Below are 6,364 nucleotides of genomic sequence, written 5' to 3'. Positions count from 1 at the left end.
ACTACAAGAATTAGGTAAGTAAAGATGGCTAAATAATGGAAAATTAGCTATTGGAGTTGATATTTGCTAAAAGTTGTTTAAAATGTGGCATGCTAATGTTGCAATAATAAGTTGATTTTTTTTTTTTTTTTTTTTTTCCGGTACTGGGGATCGAACTCAGGGCCTTGTGCTTGCAAGGCAAGCACTCTACCAGCTGAGCTATCTCCCCAGTCCTAGTTGATTTTTTTAAATGTAGAAAAATGTAGAAATAGCTGGGCACAATGGTGCATGCCTGTAATCCCAGCAACCCAGGAAGATGAGGCAAGAGGATCACAAGTTTGAGGCCATCCTTAGCAATTTAGTGAGGCTCTAAGCAACCAAGTCAGACCCCCTCTCAAAATAAAAAATAAAAAGAGCTAGGGATGTGGCTTAGTGGTTAAGCACCCTTGGGTTCAATCCCTGGTACAAAAAAAAGTAGAAATAAATATACCAGCACATTAGTCCATCATATTTATAAGCAATTACATATTATTACACTTAAATATTTTGAAAAATACCAGGATGCAGTGACATGAAAATTGTAACTGTACCATTTCATACAACTCCTCCTTTACGAAAAATTTTGTCATAAAAACCTTAAAATTAAACAAAGTACATGGAACAAAGTGAATAATAGACAATGCTTAAAAAGAAACCACACCTGGCTTATATAAACTCCAAGAGAAAATCCAGAAAAAAGATGGACTTTTAGTGTATTAGAAATTACTTCTCAAAATTTTCAGACTGCAGGCCAGGGGAGGTGGTGCATACCTGTAATCCCAGTAGCTTGGGAGGCTGAGGCAGGAGGATAGCAGGTTTGAAGCCAGTCTAGCAACTTAGTGAGACCCTGTCTCAAAATTAAAAAAAAAAAAAAATTAAAATTAAAAAGGGCTGGGGATGTGGCTCAGTGATAGAGTGTCCTTGGGTTCAATTCCTGGTACAAAATATATATATTCAGGTCATAAAGGAAAAGTTATATGATATTAGTTTTTATTTGTTCAACTTATAAGTACATCTATGGCATCCATTTTTTAATTTCAAAAATATATTCAGCCAGGTGCCATGGCACACACCTGTAATCCCAGTGCCCTGGGAGGCTGAAGCAGGAGGATCAAGAATTCCAAGCCAGTAGGACCAGATTTCCTTAACAATACCCTCATAGTGCAAGAAATAAAAGCAAGAATCAATAAATGGGACAGATTCAAACTAAAAAGCTTTTTCTCAGCAAGGGAAATAATCAATAATGTGAAAAGAGCCTACAGAGTGGGAGAAAATCCTTTCCATACACACTTTAGACAGAGCACTAATCTCCAAAGTTTATAAAGAACTTAAAAATCGGGGCTGGGGAGAGAGCTCAGTCGGTAGAGTGCTTGCCTTGCAAGCACAAGGCCCTGGGTTCGATCCCCAGCACCAAAAAAAAAAAGAACTTAAAAATCTTTACACCAAAAATATAAAGAACCCAATCAATAAATGGGCTAAGGAACTGGGTAGACACTTCACGAAAGAAGATATACAGGTGATGAACAAATATATGAAAAAGTGCTCATCATCTCTAGTAAATAGAGAAATGCAAATTAAAACCATCCTGAGATTTCATCTAACTCCAATTAGAATGACTATTATCAAGAATACAAGTAATAATAAGTGTTGTCGTGGATGTGGGGGAAAAGGCACACTCATACATTGCTGGTGGAGTTGCAAATTGGTGCAGCCACTCTGGAAAGCAGTATGGAGAATCCTCAAAAAACTTGGAATGGACCCACCATTTGACTCAGCAATCCCACTCCTCAGTTTATGCCCAAAGGACTTAAAATCAGCATACTACAGTGATGCAGCCACATCAATGTCCATAGCTACTCAATTCACAATAGCTAGATTGTGGAACCAACCTACATGCCCTTCAGTTGATGAATGGAACAAGAAAATGTGGTAGATACACACAATGGAATATTACTCAGCCATAAAGAAAAATAAAATTATAGCATTTGCTGGTAAATGGATGAAGTTGGAGAATACCATGCTAAGTGGAATAGGCCAAGCCCAAAAAAACAAAGGTCGAATGTTTTCTCTGGTAAGTGGATGACGATATGTGGGTTGTTGTCGGGGGGTGGAGAGAAGGATGAAGGAACTTTGGATGGTGTAGAGGAAAATGGGGTGGGAAGAGGTGGGGAAGGAAAGATAGAAGAATGAGACAGACAATATTACCTATGTATTTGTATAATTACATGAATGGTGTGAATCTACATTGTGTACAACCATAGAAATGAAAAGTTGTACCCCATTTGTATACAATGAATCAAAATGCAGTCTGTAAAAATAAAAATTAAAATTAAAAAAAAAGAATTCAAAGTCAGCCTCAGCAATGGTGAGCCACTAAACAATTCAGTTAGACTCTCTCTAAATTAAATACTAAATAGGGCCAGGAATGTGGCTTAGTGGTTGAGTTCCCCTCAGTTCAATCCCTGGTACCTAACCCCCAAATATATATATAACATTTACTATGTAGTGGGCAATTACAAATGAATATACAAAAGAATAACATGTCTCTATTCCCTGTATTTGTTAGTTTCTTATGATTTCAGGTAAGATCTTCAACTTGTATGAAAAGAGCTTTTAAGGCAATAAAACACAACACTCTATTTAAGTTCGTATTTTGTTTTTTTCTAATAATGAGAGAATAATGTCCATCATCTCCCTGAGCAAGGATCAGAGATGATGTCCTGTGAAGAGGTTCTGCTTCCCAAGATCCACAACACTGTGGTTAGTTGCAGGTTTGTTTTAATAAATCATCTCTCCCCACCAGTTGACCTTGCAGGAACATATGTTCACTCATAGGAATTGGTTCCTGGGGACTGACATTTCTTGGCCAATTATACATGTGTGGCCAAACATGTTCATCTTTCCCCCAACAATAAACTCCCAGAAATGCTGTATCCTAAAAGTGGCTTACTTCTTCCCTGACAAGCCACAGGCCAAGGGATGAAGTTTATATTTTCCTGCAGAGTGTGGACACTCAATCATGATAATGCTCAATTGCATTTTGAAGAAATCCAGGAAAGGAGAAGTGCAATTCAAAATTTCCCAAAGTGATAAATTGTGGTATTGGCATACAGAGTCTGGCCCTAGAAAGCCTAGGACAAAATGCATTATAAAAGGCACGTTCCCCAATTTTCTGAAGTAATGAAGTCAATTGTAAATGTAGATGCTTAAAAAGAAAAAAAAAAAAGAAAAAAAAAAAAAAAAAAAGGAAATAGAGAGACTTTCCTTCCAAATTCCCAGATCTCCTGCAAAACCTTCCACCAAACTAAGCCTGTACACTTTGCTTTTCCTTTATCAACAGATTGATGGAGAATGTTCTACCATCTTTCTTCTTTTCTAGGCTCCTATCAGCTATGTTCTGAGCTCATTTCCTATGAAATCCTGCTTTGCGTATTCAATTAGGTACCACAGGTCAACTTTCTGTCTCAGCCCATTTTCATCCTCCCAATGTTGTGTGTACCTTGCCCTAAAATCTTTGCTAAATTTAAGTTGTATTTGGCAAGTGATCTGGAAGATGAACAATAATCAAATAAAGAAGCATCATAAGGCTATTTCTTTAACATTCAATTAAAAATTGTAGAGGAAGAACTATTCTAGAACTTCTGGCAAATTAGCATGAAAGATTCATAGAGAAATTGTAAATAGAGAAAAGAGGAGACAGGATGTTTTGTCTGAAACGGGACCCTTATCGCAGAAGGGAACCTATGCATGATAAGAGGAGGTGAGGTTCAGACAATTTCTCCCAGGAAAGCCAAGATACTGCTAGTGGAAGTTTAGGAAGCTATAATGAGAAATGGTTGATGCCTTAAAGGGACAGTAATGAGATTCTCTAGAAGCTGAGCATATCAGAGAAAAATAACTTCAGACTAGACTTGAAAAATGAAATGAATCATAGACTTGAAAAGCATCCTTGGGGATGACAATGTTTGCACTTGTCAATGGGGAAAGTGAGGTTGAGCACATAAATGACTAGCCCATCTTTCCATGTTCCTTCACAGTTTGCTCCAGGGAACCACTCACTGACGGTAAACTTTCTATTATTAAATATTTCTAGGATTTCATATAAATTAAATCATACTATATATAATTCTTTTTTGTGTTACTTCTTTCTCTCAGAATAATTATTTTTAGGCTCATTTATGTAGTAATATGCACCAGTAGTACTTTTTATTGGTAATTAGTATTTCATTATATGGATATGCCACAATTTGTTTATCTATTCATCTGTTGATTGACATTTGGATTTTCCTAATTTATAACTATATATAGATAAGCTTGTTTTATTTCTCTTGAGGAAATACCTAGGAATAAATGGCTGTATCATATGGCAAAAACTTTTTTTTTGGTGGGGCAAGGGGAGTACCAGGGTTCAAACTCAGGGGCACTCGACCACTGAGCCACATCCCCAGCCCTATTTTGTATTTTACTTGGAGACAGGATCTCACTGAGTTGCTTATCGCCTCGCTTTTGCTGAGGCTGGCTTTGAACTTTGGATCCTCCTGCCTGAGCCTCCTGAGCCACTTGGATTATAGGTGTGCAGCACCTCGCCTGGCTGGTAAAAACTTTTAAAGCAACTCAAACTGGTTTTCCAGTTCTACTGGTAGTATATGAGAGTGACAGTTACTCTGCATTCTTGGCATTATTAGTGTGGCCAATCTTTTTAATTTTAGTCATCGTTGTTGGTATATAGTGATATTTGGTGGTGGGTTTAATTTTTATTTTCCTAGTGACCAATTGTGTACAGCATCTTCTCTTTTATTGATTGTTAGTTCTCTTTAACAGATTGTTAGTTTACTTATTAAGTGTTGAAAATTCTTTATGCATTCTATATGTAGGCTTTTTTATCAGATATTGTATTGCAATTATGTTACCTCAGTCTGACATGTCTTTTTATTCTCAGCACAGTGTCTTCAAAGAAGTATTTAATTTTGATGAAGTACAGTTCATCACTTTGTTCTTTTTATGGGTCATATTTTTAGGGTTGTGTCTCAGAAATTTTTGCATAACTCAAGGGCACAAAGATGTGCTGTTTTATTGTCTTATGAATTATATTTAAGTCTATGATCCAATTTTTCTGCGATGTTATGTATAGGTCAATGTTAAAAATTTTTTATGTAGATGTCCAATTTTTCTAGCAAAATTTGTGGGGAAAAAATTCTATCCTTTTTCTACTTAAATGCCTTTGCACATTTGCTTAAAATTAGTTGTAATTTTATGTTTGGGTTTATTTCTAAGCTTTTTATTCTTCCACATTGGTTGATTTGTCTGTCTTTAAACCAGTACTATATTGTTTTGATGACTTTGTAATAATTTTTGAAGTAAGGTAATGTTAACCTTGCAACTTTATTGTTTTCGGAGATGCTTTTGGCTAGTCTAAGATTCTTTCTTACATTTTCATATAAATTTTAGAATGAGTGTGATAATTTCTACCAAATAAAACCTATTGGAATATAATTTTGTAGATTTTATTGATCTATAGATCAATTATCAATTTAGGTAAAATTGCCATCCTAACAATGTTAAGTCATCTGAACCACAAATGCAATATCTCTCTTCCTTTATTTAGACTTTGTCAGTAAAGTTTTTTAATTTTGTTTTTCATGTATTTCATTAAATGTAACCTAAGTATTTTATATTTTGCATGCTATTTTGAATGTTTCCTAAGTTTCTGATCATTTCCTTTAATTTCAACTTATAGAAATACATTTTTATAATGACCTTCTATTTTTCAAACCTGCAAAAAAAATCACATTAGTTTTAGAGGAATATTTTTTGTAAATTTTATTACATTTTCTACATAGATGGTCATATCACCTATAGATAAAAAGAGTTTTATATCATTCTTTCTAAACTGACTATATTTAACAGATTTTTCTTGCCTCATTGCATTGGCCAGTATTTCTAGTACAATCCTGAAATGTTAAGAGTGAATACCCTTTATTATTTCTGATCTTAGAGAGTATCTATTCATCTACAATTAATCATGTTGTTTGCTATAGGTTGAGGAAGTCCTATTCTTAGTTTGCCAAGAGTTTTAAACCAGAAATGAATGCATATATACATATGCCTCCTTCACCATATGTGTATTTATCTGTATCAGTCTTCATTTGTCATTTAAATTGCTCAGATTTTGTTTGAATACATTTGCTTAAAATTATTTTCACTTTGTTCATTGGAAAGCAGTGTCACTTGCTATAATTTCAAGATAATAATAATCAAATGAATCTAAAAATACCATTAAATTATAAACACTTTATCTGTGGAGGCTCTTTTTGTGTGTGCATCAAGAAGCATGATCAACAACTCA

This window comes from Sciurus carolinensis, chromosome 14 (genome assembly GCF_902686445.1).
Source record: "Sciurus carolinensis chromosome 14, mSciCar1.2, whole genome shotgun sequence".
In the NCBI taxonomy this organism is placed as follows: Eukaryota; Metazoa; Chordata; class Mammalia; order Rodentia; family Sciuridae; genus Sciurus; species Sciurus carolinensis.
This window is presented reverse-complemented; position numbering follows the sequence as displayed.